Genomic DNA, 17,280 nt, shown 5'->3' on the forward strand with positions numbered 1-17,280 from the left:
AGCATGCCCTTCGGCGATCAGTACATGCTGGGAGTTGTAGTTTTGCAACAGCTGGAGACACACTGGTTGGAAAATAATGAGTTAGGTAACAGAACCTAACTGAAGGTTTTCCAACCAGAGTGCCTCCAGCTGTTGCAAAAGTACAACTCTCAGCATGCACGGTCTGTCAGTACATGCTGGTAGTTGTAATTTTGAAACAGCTGGAGGTTTGCCCCCCCATGTGAATGTACAGGGTACATTCACACGGGCAGGTTTACAGTAAGTTTCCTGCTAAGTTTGAGCTGTTCAAATTTTTCACCGAAGCGCAAACTCCTAGCGGGAAACTCACTATAACCCACCAGTGCGGATGTACCCTAAAACCACTACACTACACTAACACATAATAAAGGGTAAAACACAACATTTACACCCCCTTACACTGCCCCCCCCCCCCCAATAAAAATGAAAAACATATTGAATGGCAGTGTTTCCAAAACGGAGCCTCCAGCTGTTGCAAAACAACAACTCCCAGCATTTCCGGACAGCCACTGACTGTCAAGGCATGCTGGGAGTTTATTGTTGTGCAATTTCAGGAGATATTGCACAACATATTTTGGGGGGCTTTTTCTCCTTTTACCCCTAATGAAAAGGAAAAGTTGGGGGCTACACCAGCCTGTTAGTGTAAAAAAAAACAAAAAAAAAACATTTTTTACACTAAAATGCTGGTGTTGCCCCATACTTTTTGTTTTCACAAGTGGTAAAAGCAAAAAAAAGACCACCAAAATTTGTAACACAATTTCTCCTGAATACGGAAATACCCCATATGTGGGCGTAAAATGCTCTGCGGACGCACAACAAGGCTCAGGAGTGAGAATGCACTATGTACATTTGAGGCCTAAATTTGTGATTTGCACAGGGGTGGCTGATTTTACAGCGGTTCTGACATAAACGCAAAAAAAAAAAATACCCACATGTGACCCCATTGTGGAAACTATACCCCTCACGGAACATAACAAGGGGTATAGGGAGCCTTAACACCCCACAGGTGTTTGACAAATTTTTATTAAAGTTGGATGGGAAAATGAAAAAAAAAATTTCACTAAAATGCTGGTGTTACCCTAAATTTTTCTTTTTCACTAGGGAAAATAGGAAAAAATCCCCCCAAAATTTGTAACCCCCTTTCTTCTGAGTAAGAACATACCCCATATGTGGATGTAAAGTGCTCTGCGGGTGAACTACAATGCTCAGAAGAGAAGGAGCGCCATTGGGATTTTAGAGAGAAAATTTGTCTGGAATTGAAGGCCACATGTGTTTACAAAGCCCCCATAGTGCCAGAACAATGGACCGCCCCACATGTGACCCCATTTTTGAAACTACACCCCTCACATAATGTAATAAGGGGTACAGTGAGCATTTATGCCCCACAGGTGTCTGACAGATTTTTGGAACAGTGATCCATGAAAATGAAAAATGTAACTTTTCATTTGCACAGCCCACTGTTCCAAAGATCTGTCAAATGCCAGTGGGGTGTAAATACTCACTGCACCCCTTATTAAATTCTGTGAGGGGTGTAGTTTCCATAATGGGGTCACATGTGGGGGGTTCCACTGTTCTGGCACCACGGGGGGCTTTGTGAATGCACATGTCCCCCTACTTCCATTCCAAACAAATTCTCTTTCAAAAAGCTCAGTGGCGCTCCTTCTCTCCTGAGCATTGTAGTTCACCAGCAGAGCACTTGACGTCCACACATTTTCATACTCAGAAGAAATGGAGTTACAAATTTTGGGGGTCATTTTGCCCTATTATCCCTTGTAAAAATGTAAAATTTGAGGGAAAACTAGCATTTTAGTGAAAGAAAAATCATTTACACATCCAACTTTAACAAAAAGTCATCAAACACCTGTGGGGTGCTACTTATTAGCTTCTGAAGTTTTCTGTCTAACTGCTCAATGATGATGTCACGTCACGGGAGCTGTGCATGATGGGAGAATATCCCCATAGGAACTGCACAGCTCCCGGGACGTGAGTCATCAGAGAGCAGTTAGACAGAAAACAACAACTCAACTTCAGAAGCTAATAACTATTGGAAGGATTAAGATTTTTTTAATAGAAGTAATTTACAAATCTGTTTAACTTTCCGGAGCCAGTTGATAAGGCTTTAAGGCTCACTGGACCCCTTGTTACGTGCCTTGAGGGGTGTAGTTTCCAAAATAGTATGCCATGTGTTTTTTTTTTTTTTTTTTTTGCTGTCCTTGCACCATAGGGGCTTCCTAAATGGGACATGCCCCCCAAAAACCATTTCAGCAAAATTTGCTTTTCAAAAGCCAAATGTGACTCCTTCCCTTCTGTCCACACATGGGGTATTTCCATACTCAGAAGAGATGGGGTTACAAATTTTGGGGGGCATTTTGTCCTATTTTCCCTTGTAAAAATTAAAAATTTGAGGGAAAACTAGCATTTTAGTGAAAAAGAAAAAAATTTACACACCCACCTTTAACGAAAAGTTGTCAAACAACTGTGGGGTGTTAAGGCTCACTGGACCCCTTGTTATATGCCTTGAGGGGTGTAGTTTCCAAAATAGTCCACAGTGCTCTCTGCTGACACTTCTGTCCATGTCATGAACTGTCCAGAGCAGGAGAAAATCCCCATAGCAGACATATGCTCCTCTGGACAGTTCCTAAAATGAACAGAGGTGTCAGCAGAGAGCACTGTGGTCGTGACAGAAAAGAAATCCAAAAAGAAAATAATTTCCTCTGTAGTATACAGCCGCTAATAAGTACTGGAAGGATTAAGACTTTTTCATAGTAATTTACAAATCTGTTTAACTTTCTGGCACCAGTTGATTTAAAATAAAAATAAAAATAAATTTACTGCCGGAGTACCCCTTTAAAGCCAAAATGGGCTTGGTCCTTAAGGGGTTAAATGCTAAGTTTTCTGTTATACATACAGAAAATTGTAAGTTCCCTGTAAAGCAGTGTTTCTCAACCAGTGTGTTTCTAGCTGTTGCAAAACTACAACTCCCAGCATGTCCGGACAGCCAAAGGCACACTGGTTGGGAAACACTGCTATAAAGGATAAACATTGTAGTGTAAGATAGAGGAAGGTCATACACAGACTCAAAATAGGAATGCAGAGAAGCAGATTTATACACATTACTAGCACTAGTAGTATAGCATTCAAATACGTCTTTGCTGCAGTTTCCTGTGCTTGATAACTTTGATATCTCCGTGTACATACCTATTAGAGATGAGCAAATCGAAGCTGACAAACCAGAATTCATTACGAATTTCAGGAAAAATTCAATTTGCTATTGAATCACAAGCAGGATGCAGCTTATCAGCAGCCAGACACCCCTGTGATGTCACGGCCCTATATAATCGGCAGCCATTTTGCGGCTTGTCATTTAATTCATTATACTGCATAGAGATAGGACGTACATCACTGTGTGTGTGTTACACAGAAAAGCTTGTTGCAGCAGCGTTTCACTTCTTAGTCACCTCAGCCTTCTGTAGGACACAGAGCACAGCGTTTTTGCACAGTAATTAATTCTTACTGCAGCGATTAACCCCTCAGTTACTGTAAACAGCATTGTATTACAGAGAGTGGCAGAGAGCTGTGTGTTGCCTCAGCTGCAGAAAGGTTTTCAGAGGAGGGAGAAATAATTTTTTAGGGCAAATCTGTGTCTTTGTTCCACAACAGCGGGTCTGCTGGTTATACTAGTTTGTAGACGGTATAATCCATACCCAGCAGTCCATTCCTAAAAGTATTTGAGAGAGAGTCTTTTAGAAATTTTGGGTTTAGTACACAATGACTGTGTCTGCAGCACTGTTGTGTACAGGCAAAAGTAATCACCTGCTGCTGTTTTAATAAAATACGTTTTTTTTAAGCGTACTGCACTACATTTTTCTGCCCTCATAAGTGCATACCACATACCTACATCTAAGTAGTGTACTATTTTGTACCTGTTAAACTCTCAAGGGCCTAGATACTGTGAAAGGCCTAGGGAAAAGTAATCACTGGCTGGTGTTTTACAAAAATACGTGTTTTAAAGCGTACTGTAGCGCATTTTTCTGCCCTCACAATTGCATACCACATACGTACATATAAGTAGTGTACTATTTTGTACCTGTTAATCTGTCAAGGGCCTACATACTGTGAAAGTTCAGGCAAAAATACTCACCGGCTGGTGTTGTACTTTTTTAAGTGTACTGTAGCGCATTTTTCTGCCCTCATAAGTGCATACCACATACCTACATCTCAGTAGTGTACTATTTTGTACCTGTTAATCTGTCAAGGGCCTATATACTGTGAAAGGACAGCCAATAGTACACACCTGCTGCTGTTCTAGACATATACTGTTTTAAGTGTAGTGAAGCGTATTGCACTCCCCACATATAAAAGCAATAAGTATGTCAGGCAGAGTAGTGCCAGGATGTGCACAGTGGAGTGGCAGAGGACTAAATTCATCAGGTGCAGGCAGAGGTCGCAGCAGAGTAGGGCGTGTGGCAACCAGAGTCACAGCGAGACGTCTGAGCTTCCGGTCTCAGCTAGCAGTCGTGTCTCGACCAGCAACCCAGCAGCCGTGATTGATCGGTTCACTCGGTCAGCCACTTCATCCCAAGTGACATCCGACAGCCCCGGTCAACAGTCGGTGGGTTCCTCAGACTCAACCCTCAGTTGGCATGCTCCCCATGCTGCTGCCACCTCAAGGCTCTGTCATTGTGCTGCTCTATGGTCTCCTCATGCTAATGCTACCTCCTCCAGGCATTGTCATTGTGCTGCTCTATGGTCTCCTCATGCTAATGCTACCACCTCCAGGCTCTGTCATTGTGCCGCCATATGGTCTCCTTATGCTGATGCTGCCACCTCCAGGCTCTCTCATTGTGCTGCTCCATGGTTTCCTCATGCTAATGCTACCACCTCCCCGCTCTGTCATTGTGCCACGATATGGTCTCCTCATGCTGATGCTGCCACCTCCAAGCTCTCTCATTGTGCTGCTCTATGGTCTCCTCATGCTGATGCTACCGCCTCCATGCTCTGTCATTGTACCACCATATGGTCTTCTCATGCTGATGCTACCACCAGGGCCCCCGTCACATTCGGGACATCCCTGTGTCCCAAAAAATCTTTTCAGGACACAAGGATGTCCCTGTTACCTCTCTACGGCCCCGCATTAACTTTAAAAATGCAGGGGGCCGCCGGAAGGAAGCGCACGCAGGGACGTCACTGACGTCCCGTACGTGCACTCATAGAAAAGTGGAGTGGAGCAATAAGGAGGACGTGCGCATGGTAAGTCACCACTTACCAGCACGTCATCTTCAGTGTTCCGACCACCGCTCCTCTCCGGTCCCGGGACCTACTGCTATGGCACGTAAGCCATAGCAGTAGATTGTGACCCCGGACCGGAGGAGTGGTGGTCGGAACACTGGGGCAGTAAACAGGCATACAGCCTCCAGCCATACACTGTATATGGCTGAAGGCTGTATGTCTGTGGGGGAACTGTACTGCACCTAACGTGGGGGAACTATACTGCACCTAATGTGGGGGAACTATACTGCACCTAATGTCGGGGAACTGTACTGCCAACCTAATGTGGGGGAACTGTACTGCACCTAATGGGGGGGAACTGTACTGCACTTAATGGGGGAACTATACTGCACCCCTAATGTGGGGGAACTATACTGCACCCCTAATGTGGGGAACTATACTGCACCCCTAATGTGGGGGAACTGTACTGCACCCCTAATGTGGGGGAACTGTACTGCACCCCTAATGTGGGGGAACTGTACTGCCCCCCTAATGTGGGGGAACTGTACTGCACCCCTAATGTGGGGGAACTGTACTGCACCGCTAATGTGGGGGAACTGTACTGCACCCCTAATGTGGGGGAACTGTACTGCACCCCTAATGTGGGGAACTGTACTGCACCCCCAATATGGGGGAACTGTACTGCACCCCTAATGTGGGGGAACTCTACTGCACCCCTAATGTGGGGGAACTGTACTGCACCCCTAATGTGGGGGAACTGTACTGCATCCATTGCATCCTGCAACACTGGGGCAGTAAACAGGCATACAGCCTCCAGCCATACACTGTATATGGCTGAAGGCTGTATGTCTGTGGGGGAACTGTACTGCACCTAACGTGGGGGAACTATACTGCACCTAATGTGGGGGAACTATACTGCACCTAATGTCGGGGAACTGTACTGCCAACCTAATGTGGGGGAACTGTACTGCACCTAATGGGGGGGAACTGTACTGCACTTAATGGGGGAACTATACTGCACCCCTAATGTGGGGGAACTATACTGCACCCCTAATGTGGGGAACTATACTGCACCCCTAATGTGGGGGAACTGTACTGCACCCCTAATGTGGGGGAACTGTACTGCACCCCTAATGTGGGGGAACTGTACTGCACCCCTAATGTGGGGGAACTGTACTGCACCCCTAATGTGGGGGAACTGTACTGCACCGCTAATGTGGGGGAACTGTACTGCACCCCTAATGTGGGGGAACTGTACTGCACCCCTAATGTGGGGAACTGTACTGCACCCCCAATATGGGGGAACTGTACTGCACCCCTAATGTGGGGGAACTCTACTGCACCCCTAATGTGGGGGAACTGTACTGCACCCCTAATGTGGGGGAACTGTACTGCATCCATAATGTGGGGGAACTGTACTGCAACCCTAATGTGCGGGGACTTATACTGCACCTAATATGGGGAACTATACTGCACCTAATGTGGGGGAACTACAACCTACTGCGGGGGAACTATACTGCATCTAATGTGGGGGAACTGTCGAGGGGGGGGGAGCATCATAATGAAGTGCTCCGTCTTCCAAGCAGCCTTAATCTGGCCCTGGCTACCACCTCCAGGCACTGTCATTGTGCCGCCATATGGTCTCCTCATGTTGATGCTGCCACCTCCAGGCTCTCTAATTGTGCTGCTCTATGGTCTCCTCATGCTGATGCTACCACCTCCAGGCTCTCTCATTGTGCTGACATGGATACTGCAAAACATAATTAAGGTGCTGGCCCCCAGTTTCAGAAATTCCTATGCATTAGGGTCACTTTCAGGACTCCTGATGCTACTGCTGCCACTTCCAGGCTGTCTCATTCAGCCACTATATGGTATCCTCATGCTTCAGCCAACTCTAGGCTATGCAATTCAGACACTATATGGTATCCTTATACTGCCACAAACTGCAGGCTGTGCCATTCAGCCACTATATGGACTCTTCATGCTGCCACAAACTCCAGGCTGTGCCATTCAGCCACTATATGGTCTCCTCATACTGATGCCCCCTCAAGGCTCTGTCATTGTGCCGCCATGTGACATCTGACTCCTTGTCAGATTTGGTCCTTTGAACCTACACGCCGGGGCCCAAGACACTGAAACTTGGGAGTGTTAGCTAAAATTTCAATTTCAAAATCTTACATTCCAATGGTCTCCTCATGCTTCTGCCACTATATATAGGTCTCTCCTAATGCTTCAGCCACCTTCAGGCTGTGCCATTCAGACACTATATGGTTTACTGATGCTGCTGGGCCTGGGCCTAAAATTTTTTATGGTAGCACTATTAAATTTAAATTTCAAAATTCATATTTTAATCTTAGGGATTGTGAAGCCCTAGTGTCTACTCATGCTGGTAGTGCTGTGCCAAAAAAAAAAAATTAAGTCACTTGGTGTGCCGAAAATGTGGGTGTGGCTTTATTATGGGTGTGGCTTACTGTTGGTGGGGATTGTGGGGATGTGGCTTGTCACAGGGTAAGCGTATTTTTTTTCTGAATGTTTCCAATATATTGTCCCTGCTGTAAGGAACTTACAATGAGGACAATACAAAGAGGGGATTGCCCACAACAGCCAAAAGTATTTGTTCAGCATGGATAAGCATTTTAATTCAGACCCCAGAATCAGACCCCACCATAAAACAAATCCCAGAATCAGACCCAGTCTCACTGCCCTACATAATACAGAAACCAGAAGGAAAAGGGGAGGTCCAGCTCACAAGACTTGCAGTTAAGACATAGCTTTTACTGACTAATTTTTAAACATAGATGAACAAAAAAACACCAAGTGCATTAAAAACAGCATGCCGACGCGTTTTGAGCTGCAGACGAGCTCTTAATCATGGTAGAGTGGCAATGTACATGGTGGTTTATATACACTGATAGATGAGTGAAAAAGATCAACAAGTGTTAGCCCGCAAGGTGCCGGGCGGCAGATACAGCGTGTGATGTTAGATTCGGTTAATCCCGGATTACACATGGGAAAAACCTGGTCTGGATATTCAAGTTGCAGAAAAAAGAAATAAGCTGCAGTATCCCTGAGCAACGCTCAATCAAAGAAGGATCCGACTAGAGCACTAGGTAAGTGGTAATCTGCATGTGCACATAATAGACCATAATAGACGTATGTATAGTGCGATATGAACAACAATGTGTGAACAAATGTCCACACAAAGGTCCAACTTATAGCATATGAGATAAAAACTGTCTGTGTGAGGGACACAATGTTTAGAGTTTGTGACTAATTGCACAATAAACAAAGCAATTGTAAGTAAGGTAATTTTTGATATACGCATGCAACAAAATATTGATAACTTGCAAATTGCAATAAGGTGCAAGCATGCACATATACAAAACAAGGTTCTTGAGCTGATCATACACATCATAGTATCCGAACATGAAAAAGTGTGTAACAAGTGTAAAGTAGAACATATTACAAATGATAATTCATTATAGACATGTAGCCTTATTAAATGAGCACATGATACCTGTGATCCAAGAAAACATGCCACATCAAGGAAAAAAGGGGGAAAAAAATGTTGTTATCTCAAACACAGGATTATCCCATATAAGCTCACTAAGGAAAATGGTACATAATAGAAATAAAGTGGAGAAAAATGATGATATACTTGATAGTGGAGAAAATGATTGTCACGATTCGGCTGGCTGGAGGTGGATCCTCTGTGCCAGAGAGGGATTGGCGTGGACCGTGCTGGTGGACCGGTTCTAAGTTGCTACTGGTATTCACCAGAGCCCGCCGCAAAGCGGGATGGTCTTGCAGCGGCGGTAGCAACCAGGTCGTATCCACCAGCAACGGCTCAACCTCTCTGACTGCTGAAGATAGGCGCGGTACAAGGGAGTAGACAAGAACAAGGTCGGACGTAGCAGAAGGTCAGGGCAGGCAGCAAGGATCGTAGTCAGGGCGGCGGTAGCAACCAGGTCGTATCCACCAGCAACGGCTCAACCTCTCTGACTGCTGAAGATAGGCGCGGTACAAGGGAGTAGACAAGAGCAAGGTCGGACGTAGCAGAAGGTCAGGGCAGGCAGCAAGGATCGTAGTCAGGGGCAACGGCAGGAGGTCTGGAACACAGGCTAGGAACACACAAGGAAACGCTTTCACTGGCACAATGGCAACAAGATCCGGCGAGGGAGTGCAGGGGAAGTGAGGTATAAATAGGGAGTGCACAGGTGAACACACTAATTAAGCCAGCTGCAACAATCAGTGGCGCAGTGGCCCTTTAAATTGCAGAGACCCGGCGCGCGCGCGCCCTAAGGAGCGGGGCCGCGCGCGCCGGGACAAGACCGACGGAGAGCGAGTCAGGTACGGGAGCCGGGATGCACATCGCGAGCGGGCGCCTCCCGCATCGCGAATCGCATCCCGGCTGAGAGGGGTATTGCAGCGCACCCGGTCAGCACGTCTGACCGGGGCGCTGCAAATGCGAGGATGTTGCGAGCGCTCCGGGGAGGAGCGGGGACCCGGAGCGCTCGGCGTAACAGTACCCCCCCCCTTGGGTCTCCCCCTCTTCTTGGAGCCTGAGAACCTGAGGATAAGACTTTTGTCTAGGATGTTGTCCTCAGGTTTCCAGGATCTCTCTTCTGGACCACAGCCTTCCCAATCCACCAAGAATTTTTTTTTCCCTCTGACCGTCTTGGAGGCCAGAATCTCCTTCACGGAGAAGACGTCAGAAGAACCGGAAACAGGAGTGGGAGAAACAAGTTTGGGAGAGAAGCGGTTAATGATGAGTGGTTTAAGGAGAGAGACATGGAAGGCATTGGGAATACGAAGAGAAGGAGGAAGAAGGAGTTTGTAAGAGACAGGGTTAATCTGGCACAAGACTTTGAAAGGACCAAGATAGCGTGGTCCCAGTTTGTAACTGGGGACACGAAAGCGGACATATTTAGCGGAGAGCCATACCTTGTCTCCGGGAGCAAAAATGGAGGGAGTTCTTCTTTTCTTATCGGCAAACCTTTTCATGCGGGATGAAGCCTGTAAAAGAGAATTTTGGGTTTCTTTCCATATGGTGGAAAATCACGAGTCACTTCATCCACAGCGGGCAAACCAGAGGGCAAGGGAGTAGGGAGGGGGGGGAAGAGGGTGACGGCCGTACACCACGAAAAATGGGGACTTAGCAGAAGATTCGGAGACTCTGAAGTTGTATGAGAATTCGGCCCATGGTAGAAGATCTGCCCAGTCATCCTGGCGGGAGGAAACAAAATGCCGTAAATAGTCACCCAGGACCTGGTTAATTCTTTCTACTTGCCCATTGGATTGGGGATGATAAGAAGAAGAGAAGTTTAATTTAATCTTGAGCTGTTTACAGAGGGCCCTCCAGATTTAGACACGAATTGGACGCCTCTATCCGAGACGATATGCGTGGGCAATCCATGAAGGCGAAAAATGTGTACAAAAAATTGCTTTGCCAACTGAGGCGCTGAAGGAAGACCAGGAAGAGGAATAAAATGTGCCATCTTGGAAAATCGATCAATGACCACCCAAACAACTGTGTTGCCACGGGATGAGGGCAAGTCTGTAATAAAGTCCATACCAATCTGTGACCAAGGCTGTTCGGGAACGGGCAGAGGATGAAGGAGACCAGCAGGCTTCTGGCGAGGAGTCTTATCTCGGGCACAGACAGTACAGGCCCGCACAAAATCAACAACATCCGTCTCCAGAGTCGGCCACCAATAAAAACGAGAGATGAGTTGCAAGGATTTTTTGATGCCCGCATGGCCTGCGAGATGGGAGGAGTGTCCCCATTTGAGAATACCGAGACGCTGGCGTGGAGAAACAAAGGTCTTCCCTGGAGGAGTTTGCCTGATGGAGGCTGGAGAAGTGGAGATCAGACAGTCCGGAGGAATGATGTGTTGCGGAGAGACTTCTACTTCAGAGGCATCAGAAGAACGAGAGAGGGCATCGACCCTAATGTTCTTGTCAGCAGGGCGAAAATGAATTTCAAAGTTAAAACGGGCAAAGAACAACGACCACCTGGCCTGGCGAGGGTTCAGCCGTTGGGCAGACTGGAGATAGGAGAGATTCTTGTGATCAGTGTATATGATAACTGGAAATTTTGATCCCTCCAGCAGATGCCTCCATTCCTCAAGCGCCAATTTAATGGCCAGTAGTTCTCGATCCCCGACGGAGTAGTTTCTCTCCGCCGGAGAGAAGGTCCTAGAAAAAAACCCACAAGTAACAGCATGCCCGGAAGAATTTTTTTGTAGAAGGACAGCTCCAGCTCCCACTGAGGAGGCATCTACCTCCAATAAAAAGGGTTTAGATGGGTCAGGTCTGGAGAGCACGGGAGCAGAAGAAAAGGCAGACTTGAGATGTTTAAATGCGTCTTCCGCTTGGGGAGACCAGGACTTGGGATTGGCATTTTTCTTGGTTAAAGCCACGATAGGAGCCACAATAGTGGAAACGTGTGGAATAAATTGTCTGTAATAATTGGCGAACCCCAAAAAACGTTGGATAGCACGGAGTCCGGAGGGGCGTGGCCAATCTAAGACGGCAGAGAGTTTATCTGGATCCATTACGGCAGGGAGTACTGGGAACCGGTTTAAGACAGTCCTTGAGACAAGAAGTACCCAGTTCTTGATTTTTCCTGTGGACCAATCAAGGGTTGGGGAATGGCGTTGAAGCCACGGTAATCCAAGAAGAATTTCAGAAGTGCAGTTGGAGAGGACCAAAAATTAAATTTTTCGTGATGAGGTCCGATGCACATTAGGAGAGGTTCCGTGCGGTAACGCACGGTACAGTCCAATCTTTCATTGTTAACAGAATTGATGTAGAGGGGTCTGGCGAGACTGGTCACTGGAATGTTGAACCTGTTGATGAGAGAGGCCAAAATAAAATTTCCTGCAGATCCGGAATCCAGGAAGGCCACGGCAGAGAAGGAGAAGGTAGAGGAAGATATCCGCACAGGCACAGTAAGGCGTGGAGAAGCAGAGTTGACATCAAAAACTGTCTCACCTTTGTGCGGAATCAGCGGACGTCTTTCCAGGCGGGGAGGACGGATAGGACAATCCTTCAAGAAGTGTTCGGTACCGGCACAGTACAGGCACAGATTCTCCATGCGGCGTTGTGTCCTCTCTTGAGATGTCAAGCGAGACCGGTCAACTTGCATAGCCTCCACGGCGGGAGGCACAGGAACGGATTGCAGAGGACCAGAGGAGAGAGGAGCCGGGGAGAGAAACCGCCTCGTGCGAACAAAGTCCATATCCTGGCGGAGCTCCTGACGCCTTTCGGAAAAATGCATGTCATTGCGGGTGGCCAGATGAATAAGTTCATGCAGGTTAGCAGGAATTTCTCGTGCGGCCAGCACATCTTTAATGTTGCTGGATAGGCCTTTTTTAAAGGTCGCGCAGAGGGCCTCATTATTCCAGGATAATTCGGAGGCAAGAGTACGGAATTGGATGGCGTACTCGCCAACAGAAGAATTACCCTGGACCAGGTTCAGCAGGGCAGTCTCAGCAGAAGAGGCTCGGGCAGGTTCCTCAAAGACACTTCGAATCTCCGTGAAGAAGGAGTGTACAGAGGCAGTGACAGGGTCATTGCGGTCCCAGAGCGGTGTGGCCCATGACAGAGCTTTCCCAGACAGAAGGCTGACTACGAAAGCCACCTTAGACCTTTCAGTAGGAAACTGGTCCGACATCATCTCCAAGTGCAGGGAACATTGTGAAAGAAAGCCACGGCAAAACTTAGAGTCCCCATCAAATTTATCCGGCAAGGATAATCGTAGGCCGGAGGCGGCCACTCGCTGCGGAGGAGGTGCAGGAGCTGGCGGAGGAGATTGTTGCTGGATTTGTGGTAATAGCTGTTGTAGCATCACGGTCAGTTGAGACAGCTGGTGGCCTTGTTGCGCTATCTGTTGCGACTGCTGGGCGACCACCGTGGTGAGGTCGGCGACAACTGGCAGTGGGACTTCAGCGGGATCCATGGCCGGATCTACTGTCACGATTCGGCTGGCTGGAGGTGGATCCTCTGTGCCAGAGAGGGATTGGCGTGGACCGTGCTGGTGGACCGGTTCTAAGTTGCTACTGGTATTCACCAGAGCCCGCCGCAAAGCGGGATGGTCTTGCAGCGGCGGTAGCAACCAGGTCGTATCCACCAGCAACGGCTCAACCTCTCTGACTGCTGAAGATAGGCGCGGTACAAGGGAGTAGACAAGAGCAAGGTCGGACGTAGCAGAAGGTCAGGGCAGGCAGCAAGGATCGTAGTCAGGGCGGCGGTAGCAACCAGGTCGTATCCACCAGCAACGGCTCAACCTCTCTGACTGCTGAAGATAGGCGCGGTACAAGGGAGTAGACAAGAGCAAGGTCGGACGTAGCAGAAGGTCAGGGCAGGCAGCAAGGATCGTAGTCAGGGGCAACGGCAGGAGGTCTGGAACACAGGCTAGGAACACACAAGGAAACGCTTTCACTGGCACAATGGCAACAAGATCCGGCGAGGGAGTGCAGGGGAAGTGAGGTATAAATAGGGAGTACACAGGTGAACACACTAATTAAGCCAGCTGCGCCAATCAGTGGCGCAGTGGCCCTTTAAATTGCAGAGACCCGGCGCGCGCGCGCCCTAAGGAGCGGGGCCGCGCGCGCTGGGACAAGACCGACGGAGAGCGAGTCAGGTACGGGAGCCGGGATGCGCATCGCGAGCGGGCGCCTCCCGCATCGCGAATTGCATCCCGGCTGAGAGGGGTATTGCAGCGCACCCGGTCAGCAGGTCTGACCGGGGCGCTGCAAATGCGAGGATGTTGCGAGCGCTCCGGGGAGGAGCGGGGACCCGGAGCGCTCGGCGTAACAATGATGACGTAAAATTAGCAACCTAGACTTGCTATTCTAATACTGAAAACTAAACAATTAAGTTTTACGGGAGAGCACCTCTCACTAATAGATATACATTAGATCATTGCTGTTATTGAGTCCATTGGGTGCATGGGAGTCCAAGGATAAAATCCAGAATACCTACCGTGCATATACCAAGTGGGCCCAGTCACCTCCATGACGGGGTTGCTGAACTTTTTCAATACCCGTAATTTGTATGCAGGATGGGTCCCCTGAATGTACATCTCTGATGTGTTTGGTGAGACCTGATGTACATCTCATGCCTATGGCACCTTCGGAAGGTGTAATGCCTCTTATATGTTCTGCCACTCTAAGTTTTAATTTTCCCGTGGTGCACCCTACATATTGGAGTGCACATTCTTTACACATGGTCAGATATATGACATGGTTGGCTTTAATTTGATAGCTGCGTTTTGTAATGGTGGAAGTGAAGGTTTTAGTATTGGTGGCAAATTTACAAGTAGAGCAACATGGTTGATTACAGTTATAGAAACCGTAGTTGACAGCTACGTGGTATCATTCCTTGTCTCATTATGTTCACTACGGGTTTCTATAAATGAAATCAACCTTGTTGCTCTACTTGTAAATTTGTCACCAACACTAAAACCTACAATTAGATATAGGGGGGCTCAACTCATATATACGTTAAATACATCTAAAGTGCGGGGTGCAGCTCCAGTGAGGAAGCATACATGACACAAAAGAAGTCACTGGAATGAGCGCACACCACCAGTTTGATAATGAAAATCCAAAAATTCTTTATTACACATATTAACAATCCATATAAATGGAAAACATTTAAAAACAATTAAAATAGCCCAAAAAAGAGCAGAGCACAACCCTGGGGAAGGGCCATGAACCCCCTCCCACAGGTAAGTGACCCCGTCTATAATAAACACACAGTACAATGATGACAAATAGTAACAATATGTGCCAATTTACCTGTCCTGCTCAAGCATAGAAAAATAAATGTGACAATAAGTAATATGCTGAATAATACTTAGGCGAGCGACAGAGATGGACATCCAATATAAAAAAAGGACAGGGTCACACCAGAGCCCCACGCGTCCGTCGCAAAGCTCCTCAGGGGTGTTGACACTAAAACCTTCACTTCCACCATTACAAAATGCAGCGATCAAATTAAAGCCAACCATGTCATATATCTGGCCACGTGTAAAGAACGAGTGGCAGAACATATGAGAGGCCTTACACCTTCCGAAGGTGCCATAGGCATGAGATGTACATCAGGTCTCACCAAACACATCAGAGATGTACATTCAGGGACCCATCCTGCATACAAATTACGGGTATTGAGAAAGTTCAGCAACCCCATCGTGAAGGTGACTGGGCCCACTTGGTAGATGCACTTGAGGCATTCTGTATTTTATCCTTGGACTCCCGTGCACACAATTGACTCAATTACCGCAATGATCTAATGTATATTGTGGTGAACCACTGGGTGAATGGTGGGACCACGGGTGTGGCGGTATAGGTTGGTGGGATCAGATGGTATTAACCCCGGGGGGCTGGATGGTATTAACCCTTAGTGTTCGTGATGCCAGTGTGGTTTTTGGGTTCCGGAACACCACATGCCCTGATTCTCCGCTATCCCAATTGCTAGTAGTGAAATGAGAGTCCACAACCAGTTATGGTCAAACTTAGGCTTTACTGCGTAGAAGACAGGTGTAATTATCTTCACAGCTAAGGCCAGAATTCCCAGAGAGGTGGCCACGACCCAGAGGACCTCGCAGCTTGCTGGACCAATATACTTGTAGTTAACTTAACTTGTAATTAGACTTGACTTGACTATGTGCAGGACTTGACTAGTTTCAGTGACAGCAGACATAGACTTGAGACTTACTGGAGAGACGGTAGCTTTGTGGCCTTCCAGATGCTGATCACTTTCACTGAGATCTCTGGTGGAATCTGAGAGAAATTGTAATGGCCATCCATTTATATAGTGGGGGGCTGGACTAAAGCCCATTGGTCAAATTGTGGGTCATAGGTTAAGCTGTTGCTCTCTGGGAGAACATGTGACAACAAACCATGTGACTGCATAACATAACATGTGACAGATTTACACACAGGTCCTTGAGACCTCTCAAAGGTCCTCTATACTGCCTATACATAGGGATTCTGTCTAAGCATTAAAGTGACGCACACCTTTATAAAACCAACAGGGGGAGTCCCTGCAGGGGAGCCCCCAGGTCACTGAGGGGCTCAACCTGATAGAGCCTAAGGGTAGTACAGGACCATGTCCTGTACTGGGACATCACAATATCTATTAGTGAGAGGTGCTCTTCCGTGAAAGCCATAACTTCTTTGTTTAGTTTTCAGTATTAGAATAGCAAGTGACATGGCTCTAGGTTGCTAATTTTATATAAGTATATTATCATTTTTCTCCACTTTCTCACTATTATGTACCATTTTCCTTAGTGAGCTTATATGGGATAATCCTGTGTTGCAGATAACATTTTTTTGCCCCTTTTTTCCTTGACTTGGCATGTTTTCTTGGATCACAGGTATCATGTGCTCATTAAATAAGGCTACATGTCTATAATGAATTATCATTTGTAATATGCTCTACTTTACACTTGTTACACACTGTTTCATGCTCAGATACTATGATGTGTATGGTCAGCTCAAGAACCTTGTTTTGTATATGTGCATGCTTGCACCTTAATGCAATTTGCAAGTTATCGATATTTTGTTGCATGCATATATAAAAAAATATTTACAATTGCTTTGTTTATTGTGCAATTAGTCTCAAACGCTAAACATTGTGTCCCTCACAGACAGTTTTTATCTGATATGCTATAAGTTGGACCTTTGTGTGGACATTTGTTCACACATTGTTGTTCATATTGCAATATACATACGTCTGTTATGGCTATTATGTGCACATGCAGATTACCACTTACCTAGTGCTCTAGTCGGATCCTTCTCTGATTGAGCATTGCTCAGGGATACTGTAGCTTATTTCTTCTATCTGCAACTTGAATATCCAGACCAGGTTTTTCCCATGTATAAGCCGGGATTAACCGGATCTGTCGTCACACGCTGAATCTGCCGCCCGACACCTTGCGGGCTAACACGTGTTGATCATTTTCACTCATCTATCAGTGTATATAAACCACCATGTACATTGTCACTCTGCCATGATTAAGAG

This window comes from Hyla sarda, chromosome 1 (assembly GCF_029499605.1).
Source record: "Hyla sarda isolate aHylSar1 chromosome 1, aHylSar1.hap1, whole genome shotgun sequence".
Taxonomy (NCBI): domain Eukaryota; kingdom Metazoa; phylum Chordata; class Amphibia; order Anura; family Hylidae; genus Hyla; species Hyla sarda.